This window comes from Colobus angolensis, unplaced genomic scaffold (assembly GCF_000951035.1).
Source record: "Colobus angolensis palliatus isolate OR3802 unplaced genomic scaffold, Cang.pa_1.0 Scaffold18, whole genome shotgun sequence".
Lineage (NCBI taxonomy): Eukaryota > Metazoa > Chordata > Mammalia > Primates > Cercopithecidae > Colobus > Colobus angolensis.
In genome coordinates, this window is record NW_012114932.1 from 9308244 (window position 1) to 9324474 (window position 16231).

Genomic DNA, 16231 nt, shown 5'->3' on the forward strand with positions numbered 1-16231 from the left:
GACATTGCTCACATCTATTTCTGGAAAGCTTTCATCAACCTGGTCTTATGTGAGGAGATTTTCTTTTCTGTCAAGAGTTGTCTTTACCTAGTGCAGCAGGGGAAGGTCAGGAACTTTGCATTACAGAAGGGTAGAGGGCATGTGAGTATTAGTAAGGCCTTACATTTTCTGGAAGTCAGACCTGGCAATAGTTCTGAGGGGGCTTCTGGCATAATGCAGTTAGATCAGAGCTGAGCCTCTCACTGTGTACTCTCCTCTCACATTTTCAAGGATTTCACTGCAAATGTCTCTACTCTCCCTTTCCTGAGCCATCATGCCTTCCTTCCTATTAAATCACTTGTATCAGCAAACAATCTTTGCAAGAATCTCCACCTTTTAAAAACTGTCCGTTGACTCACTCTCCCATTTTTTTCTCCCTTTATTGCAAAACATCTTGAATAAGCCCCAGTCTCCACTTCCTCACCTCCCACTTGTTTCTCCATCCCTAATGGAGCTGATGTTTTCACTTCTTCTCCTGCCAAGAGACAGCAGAGGCACTGTCTGCCTTCTGCTTCTGTCACACAGCAGCATGGGACATGGGACATGGGACATGGGATGTGTTGACCCTGCCTTTCTTGAAGCAGTCTTCTTCTCTTGCTTCTGTGATAACGCCATCTCTTGGTTGTCCTCCTCCTTCACTTGAACTCTTTTTGATTGGCTTTTCCTCTTTGCCCAAACCCAATGGATGTGGTAGCATGCCCAAGGGCTTAGCCAATAGGCCTCCAGTCTGGGTGAGCTCAGGCAGCCCTGTGGTTTTAAATACCACACCACCAATTTCCAAGCTGATCTGTAGTTCTGGCCTTCCTAACGACTTGCAGATATTACCTAGATGTGTAATAGTCACTATTAAAGCTAACATTGCCAAACAGAATTCTTGAGTCCCACCCTGAGTCTGCTCCACCATGTTCATTAATTCCCTTTTGGGTAGATGGCCTCCCATTCACCAAGTTGCTGAAGTCAAAAGCCCAGGAGTCACTGTCGATTTATTTTAATATCTATCTCACTCAGCAGCAAGTTTCATTAGTTTAACTTCAAAATTCATCCCTTATTTGCCCACTTCTGTGCACTCCCACTCCACCTGCACAGCCAGGCCTCCATGCTCTACCACACCAGGCCACTGCAATAGCCCCAGAATTGGTGTCCCTGATTCCATCTTACATTACCTCAGTCCCACTCTGTTTTCTATGCAGAAGACAAGAATTATCTTTTAAAAATCTAACTTAGGTCAGTTTATTCTTCTGCCTAAAACATTTCAGTGACATCGCATTATCTTTAAAATAAAATTTAAACTCCTTATCGTGTACTCAAAAACAGTGCAATCCTGTCACTGCCCACCCCTCATAGAGGGCTCATGCCCCCCTGGGCCCTCCAGCCTTCTTGTCGCTCCTCTCCCGCTCCAAGATTACCTTTGCTTCAGGAACTTTGTGCCTGTAATTACAGTAGCTCTCTCGTAACTTTGTTTATTTTGCAGCATTTATTGCAACCCAGGGTTTGCTTGTTTCTTGAATTGTCTACTTGGTCATCACCCAACTCTATCTCTCACCAGTATTTAAGTTCCCTGGGAGTGGAAAACTGGTCTACCTGGCACTAAGATAGATCTCAGGGACCTAGAACAATGTCTAGCGATTACAGACACGCCATAAATAAGAATATGCCATAGTAGGGATGGCAAGAACTAAGAAGAAAAATAGAACAAGACAAGGAAGAAGATGGCCTTTTATTGGGATAAGAAAAGGGTCTCTGATAAGATAGCATATTTGGGCTAATATGCAAAGGGAGTAAAGAATCCAGCTTTGTAGAGGATTTGGGAGAAGGATAAAGGGTACTCCAGATGGAGGAGAGAGCAAGTGTAAAGTCCTGCTGAAGGAACAAGAAGGCCAGTATGGCTGCAGGACTAGACAAACCATGTTGATGGGGCCTCTGACCCCATAAGCAGACTCCAGGAGTTCATTAGTTCTTTCTAGAACCATATCCTGAAGACTGCTCAAAGCTTCAAGAGAAAGAACATGGTGTGGGGTCCACAATCAGGCATGGACTATGGCCTCTGGATAGTAGTTTCTACTTGTGGTGGTATATTCTGGTTTGCACAATCTCTGCTCTGGTGTTATGACACATGGGCAGGAGGGACATGGCAGATGTCATTAAGGTTACTAAACAGTTGACCTTTAAATAGGAAGATTTTCCTGGATTTTATGGATGGGCCCAATATCATCACATGAGCCTTCAAAGGAAGAGGTAGAAGAGGGAGTCAGAAAAATACAAAGTATGAGGACTCCATGTGCCATTGCTAGTTTGACTATGGTGGGGGCCATGTGTCACAGAAACGGGACCTCAGTTGTACAACCACAAGGAACTGGGTCCTGCCAGCAACTTGTGTGTGCTTGGAAATGGATTCTTTCCCAGAGCCCATTCCAGATGATACCTTGTTTCTGGCCTTGTGAGGCCCCAACAGAGAATCCATTCACATTTCCCTGGACCTCTGACCTACAGAAACATGAGATAACCAGTAAGTGTTGCTTTAAGCTGCCACAGCCATTGTTAATTTGTTGTGCAGGAATAAGTTGAAGTTGAGAAGAATTATCAGAAGAAATATCACAAGTAAGAGTCAGGGAAATCAGAAAATGCAGGACTGTCTGAGCAGAGCTCCCTGCAGAGAGGGGCTGTGGGGAGCCGGTGATGGCAAAGCTCTGAGGGACTGGGGAAGTAGGAGCTTGCCTCAGTTAGCAGACCAAAGCAGATGGCCCCCTGGTTGTCTCCCGGATTCCTACAGCTAAGAGAGCATGGGGATTTTCTGAGTGTACTCAAAGAAGCAGACATTGCTACTTCTAGTTGACAGCAAGAGAGGAAAAATGTGAGGAACAGAGGGAAGAAAGGTGATTGATTATACTCAGTGACTCACTTGACCAGTAGACTGTGGCAGAAGAGGCGTTCTTGGATTTCTTAGACCAGATTATAAGAAGACTAGTGGAATCTTCCTGGGTCTTTTGAAACACTTATTCTTGGAGGCCTAAGCCACCCACAACCCTGACAGGGCCACCCTGGGAAGTGAATATAGGAGCTCTGGTTGACACTCCCCACCGAGTCCAGCCTTCCAGCCATCCACACCAAAACCACAGGCCTCAAGCAATGTCACACAAGCAGAAGAATTGTGCAGCCAAGACTTGTTTGAATTCTTGACAGCAAAATGATGATATATAATAAATTGGTTGGTGTTTGAAGCCACTAAATTTGGGGGCTATTTGTTCTACAAGAATTGATATATGGAATAACATGGTGATCCTTGACTCATTCAAGCTTCATTTGGGGTGTAGAGACAAAAGCCACAAGAAATTAGCTCCTCTGTCACCCTTCAAAAGAGAGACACAGAAAACTTGAACCACACGTTCCCTGGTGTGGACCCTCCCAAGGGGACCAGAGGTGGAAGAGACACAGCTCTTAATCCCAAGAATCTCTGCCCCAGACACCTGCTAATGCTCTCTCTAACCCAGAGACCCAGGGGCAACATTGCACCAATGTGAAATTAGAAGTTAACATTTTTAGCTTGACCTGTCCATTGTAAATCCACCTCCTAAGCAGAGAATCACCCACGCTCGGAATCTTCATCCTCACAATTCGGGGTTTGTTTGCAGCCCGAATGTCACAGCTGCCCGCATTTAAGTGAGGTGAATTCTCCCGTGAACAATACCCGTGTGCCTTTAAGTTAGAAAATATCCCTGGTTTAGTTTACCTTTCATGGTTCTGGCTTAGTCACTTCAACTGTTAAATAACTTGTGACAAACTGCGGGATTTCCTTGATATGACAATTACACGGCACTAAGTGATCTTGTACCTACTGGGTTTTTCTGCTCCCTCTGCCGCCATCTGCATGTGAGCACAGGGCTTCTGTGCTGTTCCGTGTTTTGGTAACTGACATGGTCACAGGAAGACTCTGAAACAGGATATCAAACTGGGCACAGGGCATTGCATTAACTGGAGGTTTACCTCAGATGACCTACTGTTTTTAAAGTTATTTATTTTTTATTTTTTAAGAGCCTCGGTCTCAGTCACCCGGGCTGAAGTGCAGTGGAGCAATCATAGTTCACTGTAGCCTCGAACTTCTGGGCTCAAGCCATCCTCCTGAATAGCTGGGACTACTGGCGCATGCCACTGCTACTGCAGCCAGCTCATTTTTTTTCAGTGTTTTGTAGAGACAGGGTCTCACTAGGTTGCCTAGGCTGCTCTTGAACTCCTGATTTCAAGCAATCCTCCTGCCTCAGCCACTCAGAGTGCTGGGATTCCAGGCATGAGCCACTGTACTCAGCCATGACCTACTCTTTCAACACAACTGTTTCATTTTGAAAAAAGTTAACTTCTAATTTCGCATTGGTACATGTGTGGTGCAAAACAGTACATTGTCTGGCTTTTCCAGGAAACCCCAGGGCCCCTCAAACGTGAACTTTCTTCATTCAATATTCATTAGTGATTAAGTGTATACTATGTAGGGGGTGATGTAGACAGATGCATGATTCAGACAAGATCACCATTTAATACTGTCCCCTGAAAAGTCTCTACCTTCTAAAAGTTCTCGGTTCCTAAGAGATTGGAGATAGTGGAAACAGAAGGAAGCTCAGGCTGGGAACTAAGACTGTGTGATGAGCCTTCGTACTGACTGCGTGGACCTCCGAGGTGCCTCACTCCGCTGAGTGTCCGTCTCCTCATCTGCTACACATCGAGGGTCTCCCCAGCCATATGTCTGTCACGAGCAGTTTTGAGAGTCGAGGAAGACATTGTCTGGGAAAGTCATCTAAGAAGTTTAAAGCTCTGAAAACTAAGAAGTTACAAGCTCTGAGAGCCCGGCGTGGCCAAGCAGATGGCTAATTTAAACCTGGGAATCCCAACTCAGCATTAACCCTTCCTGTCTTCTCCCAGTTCGGCTAGCAAGCAACTTCATTTGTTCATTTAATAACATGCCCTCCTGTCATTTTTACTTCCATTCTCTATGTCACCCTTCCCTCCTTCACTATCATTTTCTACTAAAAATACTATAAGATGCTCAGATGTGGCGAGGCCCCTGCCGCGCACATGCATATGCATGAGGTGGAGCTCTTGCCCCTTGGAGACACTGATGTCAGGACTCTGGGGAAATGACTAAGTAACCATGACAACGTGGCTCAATGTTGCATCTTGCTTTGGAGGGCTCTGCGGATGGCCAGCCCGTTACACAGGCAGGACGGTGACATTCCCTCGGCAAGGAGCACAGAGTGCCCAGGTGGTGGCAGCCGGCCAGTAGTGACAGAGGGCCCTCCATGCTTCCTTCCATCTGGCTCCCCTTCCCCACGCTGGTGAGCAGGGAGCAGCCTGTAATTTATCAGGCTGAGTTCCCCCACTCGGGAGCGGAGCACGCATCGGGGACAGTGAGGGAGGCCGGGAAACACAGCAGACAGCCTTGAGAGTGTGTGTCAGAGATTTGATCTTTGTCAATTTCCTTCCCATCTTAACCAGGTGCCACCGACCCTCGGGTACCTACTGAGGGAGATTTTTAATATTTTAAAGTCATTAACTAGAGCAAATAAACGCTGAAATGTGGGCAGAGATGGAAAGAAGACAAATTCTGGATAAAAAGCAGCCAACATATTGCAAGCATTAAGGATGTGAGTTTTTCTTGTAAATCACCTTTATGTCAATAATAATAATTTAGTCACCATGTTACTTCCAAAGTGAACTTTCTCAGATAAACTTCCCTCACCGCTATATTTTCTAGATCTTTTGAAAAAGTGTAAGTATGTGTTTAGAGCTCCCACCACATACCGCTGAGATTTTGGAACTGTTTTATTCCATTTCCTCAGCCCTTCCCACTAGCAAAAAGTAATAATATAGTGAACACTCAGCGTGTATACATTGTACCAGTCAATTTCAGAAACATTTCCACTATTAAAAAATAATAATTTAATGGGGCCTCAGCATATGAATGTTACCCTATTGTTCAGGGCTATAATTTCAATAGCATTAAAAAAAAAAAAACCTCCCTCACAAACAGCAAACAGGATGTATATTGAGGGCTGTATTCCAAAGGCCATGCTTAGACAATTCAGAGACGTGTGAAAGAAAAGAAAGCAAACCACTTCAGCAACAACAATAAACAATAAAAGGAATGGGTAAGCACTGCTGAAGCACAGGATGTAGCACTGATATCACCCAGGTCGGGTTGCTTTGTGAAATCCAGGGCATCAAGGATCTCACTCCATAATATCACACTCTATTTTCAAACCTACCTGCCCAGAGCCAAGTGTGGGAAACAGGCCCAAAGCTGTAGAGAATACCAGTTACAGGTGGCCCCCAGGGCTCTGATCAGAAAAGCTTCTCTGAGGAGGGGACTTGGTTATCCTCTAAGTGTCCCCTGTTGCCTGCATTGGTGCTGGCCTTCCCATTCTTATCCTCCACCACATGGCCATCTGAGCCCTGCCAGTAATCAGCCAGCCCGGACAGTGATGATCTGACTGCTGGCCAACTGCCAAGAAAGCATCTCTGGGCTTCGCACTCGCAAATGTCAGGACAGTTAAGCTATTTCTACTACCTTGTTAAGAAGGAAGATTTACAAAGAAACTCACAAGCAAAAGTATAATTCACAAGTATGGCAAAGTCGCAGTTGCTAGGTGGGCAAATACCACAAAGGCCACGTTAATCCTATTACCGTACAAACCTGCAAGATTATCTTCCACAGTGCAACGTGCTACTCTGGGAAAGAGGAAATAGCTTCGGCCACACAGAACACTGTTTAGAACCTGAGGCCATGGCAACAGCTGTGTGTAAGTGGTGCAAAGTCAAAATTAGCCAAACAGTAAGAAGAAGAGCCATGTATCACTTCTTGTCTCTTGAGACTTCTCAAAAAGATGGCTTCCCTGACACTATAGCTGCTGCTGATTTAGTATGCCATCTTAACCCCCACAACACCAGGAAGGTAAGCCAGGTTTCCGGTCCTGAGTCACAGGACTTCTTAACACAGGTAGAACACTTGACTTCTGACCCAAATGGCTCAACTATGAGAAATTCTACATGCTTTGCATCAGTCAGTGTTCTTAATTGCAAGGGAAAGAAGTTGACTCTTACTGATCAATTAGAAAATAACATTATTGTCAGTATACTGGGTAGCTCACAGAATGGTAAAGAGGTAGAAAATGAGTTGCCAGGTGCGGTGGCTCACGCCTGTAATCCTAACACTTTGGAAGCCCGAGGCAGGTGGATTGCCTGAGCTCAGGAGTTCGAGACCAGACTGGGCAACATGGTGAAACCCCATTGTACTAAAATACAAAAAAATTAGCCAGGCATGGCAGCATGCCTCTGTAATCCCAGCTACTTCAGAAGCTGAGACAAGAGAATTGCTTGAACCCGGGAGGCAGAGGTTGCAGTGAGCCGAGATTGCACCATTGCACTCCAGCCTGGGTGACAGAGCAAGACTCTTTTACAAAAAACAAAAGAGTTTGAGGGGAAGTTTCCAGGAAATATACCCCAAAGCCTTGAACTGGTCTAACAGGAGAAAAAGCATCACCGCTGCTGCCACTGAGAATGAGACCTCAGATTTGTTCTGAACCCTCTTCTGCATAAGGCAGTTGAATTTACCAGTCCCAATCCACTCCTGTGCCAAGAATTCAACCTTGCAATCGCCCACCAGCCTCAGCATGCCAACTTTTGTCCTTAGGCTTGCTGCCTCAGTGTCTCAAAATGACTGCCACTGCTCTAAACACAATCACATTCTAAGCAGGAGAAAAGGCAAGAGGTAAGTTTTCCTCTTTCATCCTTCTCTTTCATCAGGAAGCAATCATTTTCCAGTAATTTCAAAGCAGACTTATCTTTACTTCTCATTGTTCAGACCCTTACTCCCTGCCTCTCTCAATCTCCAGGGAGTCTGGAAAAGAGGATGTCTGGGAAATGGAGTTGAGTCACCCCTTAGGGCTACGCACATTGACAGTCTTCACTAACTTGAAGTTCTGTGGTAAAGTATATAGAATAAGGCCTATTGGTTACAGAAATGTTACGTTACCTCCCACTGATCTCTTGAATTTGTTCCCTGGTGCTAGTTCTGCTCCTAAACATATTAAAAACTTGAGAAGGAAGACTTTTCTCACCACTCAGATTACCTATAATTAGAATCCTCAGTCCCATGATACAGTCAAAACTTCAGTACTGTTGAAATTCTTCCTCATTTCCATTTCCTCATGAGTATCCCTGCCCATAAAAAAGCACCCATGCAATCTGTGCCCTGACAATTTTTGAGAAAACAGGTCTTACAAACAGCCACCTCTCCATTAGCTCATCCATTCACAACTACTAAGCCCTTCTTTCATGCTTTAGACTTCTTGGGTGGCCCACAAGATCCCTTAGTTTCAGGAAATGGATATCAAGTTCTAAAATATATCACAAAAGCCCCTCTCACAGGCTAAATGAGTGGAGGAATATCCTCTGTCGTTCACCCTGGTGAAATTGGGATCACAGCATAGCTGACTCCCTCAAAACATATTCCTCAAAAACCTCTCTCAGTCTCTGCTCTATATTTCTATATACCCATCACATGGTTGAGAATTTTAAGAGTCCCATAACTAGTTTTTGGTGACCTTATTTTTACCATATTCTACAGGGAGATGTGTTTTCCAACTCACATTCACCTTTGATCTCTCTCTTCTCAGGAATTCTGTTATAATGTCCTGTTACAGATTGAGGAAAGTGAAAAGGTTATTTTTTCCACAACTAACTGCATCTGCCACAGATTTTAAAATGTAACCTATAATTTCACTTCCCCCCATGAAGGATTAATTGCTACAAGAATTGTCATCTTGCCATAAACAACAGAAATTCAAACAAAATATACGAAATAAGTACTTTCAGACATTGAACAGAAACAATGAGAAATTGTGATCCCTGAGGAAAAAAAAAGATACAAACAAGATGAGCCTTATGATTGCCCCAGCTTATTACTGGGAAGCAGAGTCCAGGCCACAGACCAAGGAATGGGAACTCCAACAAATCCTAAACTTCTTTTTTAAATTTTTCCATAGATTACTGGGGCACAGGTGGTATTTGGTGACATGAGTAAGTTCTTTACTGGTTGTGAGATTTTGGTGCACCCATCACCTGAGCAGCATACACTGCACTCTATTTGTAGTCTTTCATCTTTTGCTCCCTCCCACCCTTCCCTCCAAATCCCGAGAGTCCATTGTATCATTTTTATGTCTTTGCATCCTCATAGCTTAGCTCCCACTTATCAATGAGAACATATGATATTTGGTTTTCCATTCCTGAGTTACTTCACTTAGAATAATAGTCTCCAGTCTCATCCAGATCACTGCAAATGCCTTTAATGCATTCCTTTTTATGGCTGAGTAGTATTCCATTATATACATTTACCACAGTTTCTTTAAAGACTAAAGTTCTTACTGAGCTGAGGAAACACTGACCAGAGTTTGGGAAAGCCAAGGCAACTGGAATTTTAAGGGCAAAGTAACATATGCAAGAAAAGAGTTCCAGAAATCTGCATAAAAGTCCCTCAGAAACTTTGGTTTATCTGTTCATGCATAGGTCAATACCCCATTAGGCCAGCAAAGAACAACTTCTAAGGAAAAAACGATTATTGAATACCTATAAAATAAACAAATTCAAGAGTTTACATAAGGCTTAGGATTCACTGAGTTTTCAGAAAGGCCACACCTTAGAAGTGAAGGTAAATTAATCCTATAATAAAGTCTACTTCAAACTTGCTCTAATCAAGAATAAAATCAAATTATGAAAACAATAACTTATCCCAACTTTTGGCTATGTCAAAACAAAGTCTATCACTCTTTAAAGAATATAAGATACGGTGCAGAGGAACATAAAATTTACAAAGTCCGGCATTGCATAAAAATAACTAGATAATCACCGGGCGCAGTGGCTCATGCCTCTAATCCCAGCACTTTGGGAGGCTGAGGCAGGTGGATCACAAGGTCGGGAGATCAAGACCATCCTGGCAAACATGGTGAAACCCCGTCTTTACTAAAAATACAAAAAAAATTAGCCAGGCGTGGTGGCAGGCGCCTGTAGTCCCAGCTTCTAGGAAGGCTGAGGCAGGAGAATGGCATGAACCTGGGAGGCGGCGGAGCTTGCAGTGAGCAGAGATCACGCCACTGCACTCCAGCCCAGGCGACAGAGCGAAATTCCATCTCAAAAAAAATAAAATAAAATAAAATAAATAACTAGATAATCAAGAAGCAAGGAAAAGTGATCCATACCACAAAAAAATCATTCAATAGAAACAGCCCCAGAAATGACAAACGACATTAGCATAGCTAATTCAATTGAAATAAAGAGCTGTTCTGAAAGTGCTTTACAGCTTAAAGAGATAAAGAAAAACAAGAACATAATAAGGAGAGAAATAGAAGACATGAAGAGACCCAATTGGAATTTCCAAAGACTCATGAACTTCAAGGTAGAAATATAAACTATCCAAAATGAAGTACACACACACGCATACACACACACACACAAATACTGGAAAAAAACAAAGATCTCAGTTGTCATCTAAACTACATATAATTGTAATAAGAGAAGGAAAAGAGAGAAGGATAAAAATACTCGAGAAGAGAAGAAGAAATGATTATCAAAATTTTTCCAATGTGATAAACAACTATGAACTTACAGATAAGTGCTATAAGCCCCAAGCAGAATATTACATTAAGATGCACCATAAACAACCAAAAACCAGTAACAAAGAGAAGAATCTTAAAAATGAAGCAGACAGGCTGAGTGTGGTGGCTCATACCTGTAATCTCAGCACCTTGGGAGACTGAGGCAGGTGGATCTGTTGAGGTAGGGAATTTGAGACCAGCTTGGCAAACATGGTGAAACCCCATCTCTACTAAAAATACAAAAATTAGCTGAGCCTGGTGGCATGCACCTGTAATCCCAGCTACTCTGGAAAGCTGAGGCACAAGAATCACTTGAACCCAGGAGGCAGAAGTTGCAGTGAGGAGAGATTGCACCACTGCTCTCCAGCCTGGGTAACAGAGAGACTCTGTCTCAGAAAAAAAAAAAAAAAATCTAAAAATCAAGCAGAGGGAAAAGAGACACACTAAATACAGAAGAACAAAGATAAGAATTAAAGCAAACTTTTTGAAAGAAAACACCATCAACCTAGACTTCAACATCCAGTGAAAACATCCTTCAAAAATAAAAGTAAAATAAAGAATGTGTCAGATAAACAAAAATTGAGGGAATTCATCATTAGTAGAGCTGTACCATAAAAAATATTCTTAAAGGAAAATTTTCAGGCAAAATATTATTAAACTAGATTGAAATTTGGATCTGCACCAAATAATAAAGAGTATCTAAAATGACAAATTTGTTGGGAATATAAAGACACAAAAAATTTTTTTTGATTCTTAATCTGTTTACAAGATAATTAATTTTGAGCCAAAAATAATAACCATATATTGTGGGGTTCATAACATACATAGAAATAAAATGTTTAACAATAACAGCACAAGGGATGTGATATATAAAATATATTGTTTTATATAGCACAAAATATATTGTTCTAAGGTTCTCATACGCTACAAGGCATGCCATAATAAGAAAGTAGACTGTGAAAAATTAAAAATGGATATTGTAAATTCTATAGCAACCACTTAAAATGCAGCAAAGAAGAATGACCAATGAGCCAACTAGGGAAATAAAATGAAATCATCGAAAAATACCCAATTAGTTAAACACAGAACAAATTTCAAGGGCAGTCAAGGGTTTCTTGGGATTTACATGTAATTGTATTGCCTGGAACCAAGCACTGTAGACTTCATTGAAGGGCTAGGCTTGTAATACTAAACTTTGGATATCTCACGGTCTGTCTAACCATCCTTTTAAAGTGGGACTGGTCTTAGTAAAACTACCAGTGTGATCCCCAAAAGAGTAACACATCAACCCATTACCACATTAGCATACAGATGTATCAGACAATCCAGTTGGGTCCCATGACAAATCAGGTTTTTGGTGGCTGAGAGATCCAAGGCTTGAAGATAAGTCTAGACCCCTGGCAGAGAGAAAGAGAGGCTGGCAGGTGGAGCAGGTGTCACATGTTTTGGTTAACTCCAAGAGGGGAGGGTCTGTATTGGCCTTGTTTGCCTCTGGATACCAACACCTCACACAGTAACTGGCACTTATCAGGTACTCAATAAATATCTGTGGAAAGAAGGAAGAAAGACAGGAAGGTAGGAGGGAGAGAGGTAATATGTACGGCAGAGAGAGGAGGAGGACTCTCCCCAGCTCTGCATCAGCACCTATCAGAAATCTGTGTCTCTGACATTTCTTACACATCACAATAATAACCACAAAGCCCAGATACTAGAGTAGGGAGAAAGAGATATGTCTTCAATGAATGTAGCACTTAGAGAAAAAGACCAGAGTACTAATATTTAAAAAAGTGCCAGATGCATCTCCCTCAGATGACTTAAAAGATTTTTCTTGACAAACTAGTCAGATTTGTGCCAAGAAACATCCATTTACTCTGGCTGCACAGCTACCACCTGACAATTGTCCTAAAGATTGATGCATAATGTAATCAGGAAGGTATATCTGCACAAATTGAGAGGTGTGGATATTACAAAACAGGTCTTAATGCACATCAGAGGCCATTCCTCAGGCAGAACATTCAATTTAGAAATCTATTGTCACCTACATACATTTGCCAATAAATCGTTGGAGAGATGCATTTATACCAAGGGCAAAATACTTTGCCTTATGGCTCCTCCTAAGATCCTTGAAGATAAAATGGTTTATCCCCAGCATTTTTGTTTAAATGGCAATAAAAGCCTCACCTAACATGAAGGTCAAGGTAAGTAGGGCAATTGAGAAACACACCAATTCCTCAGGAAGGGAACAGGTCTCTACTCTGCATCTAGCAGGACTTAGAACTGATATTGCCTCCTCACAATCTCATTGGTTGTCTTAACCTATAAGATGTAGGTTTCAAATGTATGACTGTATGTGGTGACTTAATACCTAGAATTTCCCTAAACAGTTAACTATACAAACCAAAAAAATTGAGTCTGTTTCATGAAAACATTGCCATGTGGCTAAGAAAACAATCTAGACCTAAATACAGCACCACCACCCTGCCACCCCCACCATTATCTATCCCATTTTCTATTGAAATAAATAGAATTTCTTGGAAATCACCATAAGATTAACAGAGAAAAAGTCTTTATAAATATGATCCCTCCAGTCTTCTCTCTCCTCCTCTTCCTCTTCCATCTCCCCTGCAACCCCCACTCTCTCTTTCTCCTGATAGGCTTGTGTTTTTCATCCTTCCCTGCAAAGCTTTGCTTTCATCAATTGCCATTCTGAGAAATCTACACTTTGCTCAGCAATATCTACCTGAGCCATTGGAGTAAATTTTCTTCCAGCAGCTCCTGCATATTGTAGGGAGGCTGAGGAAAGAGGAGGTCCATCTCAGTGGGACATCTGTTTATTTTGTGTTTAACAAAAGAGAAAGGGTTGCTTGCAACAGCATGTTTTGGCTTGGGAGCCTGAATGTAAACTTTCAACAGTGACCTAAGCTCACTTCAGGAACATTGTTAGCTGACAACCACCTTGGGAGTGAAAAACAAAATCCCAGTCCAGCTCCCTTTGACTGATCTAAGCTCCTTTTGCTGTCATTTAACACTGCAGATTTGATTTAATTTGATGAGACTTCTAAGACAATTTAGAAACTTAAGCATTTAATACCAACCCTGATCATTTCTCTTTCACACATGTTCAAAGGCTTCTCGGTTTATAAATAAACAGGAGGATCAGATGTAAGGGCCATGATAGTATTGTTTTTCTACCTTTTAGTCTTTAAGTAAAAGTTATCTTCCAAAGGCAGAACCGGGAGGAATGAGTGGAAATTGCAGAAAAACAAGTTACAGCTGAACATAAGAAAGCACTCTCTGACCATCAGAGCTACTGCCAACGGAAGGAAACTTCCCTGACCTGGGAGGGGTTCAGGCAGAGACTTGGTGGAACCACATGAGGCTCAGGTTGTATAATCTCTGAAGTTCATCAGTATACATTATATGGCTCAAAACTTCGGAAAAGAATTTGCTTTCTGGCTACAATAACATGACATTTCAGCAACAGAAAATCTAGGGTTACAAAAAACGTGTTAAAGGATACACAGTCTATGCTGAAAAGACAACTTGACTGTGTTCAGTGAAAAACGAATGTACTGAAGGAAAGTAACAATCTGTAGGTTGAAGCTGTACCTTGGATCCCTCTCCCTTTTCTTTGTCTTCTCACCAAAAACATGAAATCCTAGCTAAACCTGGTTATGCTGGTATATGGTGGGATTATTGTGATTTCATGTTTTTATAAAATGCTCATTATGAAATGTCCCTCTACGGAAGGTAACAGGGTATAACATTTGTTTTATTGGCAGAAAAGAAATCTGCACCATGATTTCTGCTACCAGGAAAATTGCTTCAATTCAAACTGAATCTTTAAGTCTTTAAACAGTTTCCACCAAGCAAACACCTGGAGGCTAGCAGCTGCCGAGCCGTGCCTGTGGGCACGTCGGCAAGAAGACAGAACCCCTGTGTGTGTGACTAAGGAGAGAGGGGGCTGCATCTGGTCTAAGTTCCGCACCGCCCCCTTCCCCCGTGACCATATCCTCTCATCCACAAATCGCTGGTACTCTGGCCAGCTACTTGCAGCTGCTTGTGACACTTTTCCTCAGCAGCCGCCATCCGTTACTCCACGTCAGTCATTCCAAAATCTTTCTTTCTGCTTCCACTGCCATGCACCTCACCCGAGCCTCCACCCTCTCTCACCTGGATAGGATTGCTGCAAAAACTCCCAACACGCACACTCTGCCCCATCCTCACCCTCCGCAGTGGGGCCTCCACAAAGCAGGCTGACAGATCCTGACACTGCGTCCAGTATTTCTCTTTATTATCTATAGCCCCAACTAGAATGAAAGTCCTATGAGACCAGGGTCTTTGTTTCTTTGTTTTCTTTTTGTCCCCCACAATGTCACAGCACTTGGAACAGTGGCAAGCACACTGTAGACATTCAATACGTATTTGTGGTGCTCAGTGGAATTTTCTACTTGCACCTGCATTCACCAGGGAAGTATAAAAATTGGATGCTGTGTTTCATAATACTATCAAGAAAGTACACCTTGAGGGATAGGGTACCGCACATCCTTGACTTTTTCCTGACCAGTGAAGAGAGGATCCTGTTTTAATCCGACTTATGGATCTATTTCATTCTACCCAGGATAGCATAGTTTTTCTTAATGAGAACAACCACCAAGAAAGCCTCTAACACTTAAAAAAAAAAAAACCTCTGACTTTCCTCTCTCAGCAAACTATTCAATAAGTTTCTTCACTGGGATGTATGTCTTTGGGTAGCAAGCAAACAAACACAAATGAATGAATGAATGAATGACCCTCCACGGGTGGTCAGGGTTGTTTTGAGGTTTAGACAAGTACTAACTACTTTGCACAAGTACAATCAAGGCTCATTCCTACTTGAAATGGCTCTCCCTAAAAAGACTTCTCAATAAAGCATGGATTTTGGAAGAATCTGTGCATCCCCATGCTAAATAATGGTATTTCGACACTGAAATAAAGCAACATGCATCAGCTGCCAAACGTAGACCTGCATGGTCGAGCGTGGTATGCAGAGAAAGCACAACCTTAGTCTAGGAAAGTGCAGTATATGAATCATGGCTCCAGCACTTTGGGAAAATTGCTGAACATTACTGAGTCTCTTGCTTCACCTGCGAAAGAAGATCTGTCTTGCTGAGCACTTGTGAGAATGAGAGATAACGTATAGAGAGCACCAGTGTCAGACAGAGCCAGCACTGGATATGTTAGTTATTACTGTTCACAAATGGTAGTTATTGTCCTCATAGGTTAGACCAAGGACAGCTTCACCACCTTCCTTAGGAGACAATGCATTCATTTTCTATTGCTGTGTGGCTCTTTTCTCCTCTTTTTGCTCAGTGGCTTAAAACAATGTGTTTGTTATCACACAGATTCTATGAGTCAGGTGTCTGGGAACAACTCCTGCTCAAGGCTACCGTTAAGGTTTCATCCAGGGCTAGAGTCTCATCTGTGGGTCAGGTGCCCCTTCCAGGCTCACATGGTTGTTACCAAGTCATCCCCTCACAGCTGAGGAACTCATCTTGGCTCAAATCTTCAAGGCCGGG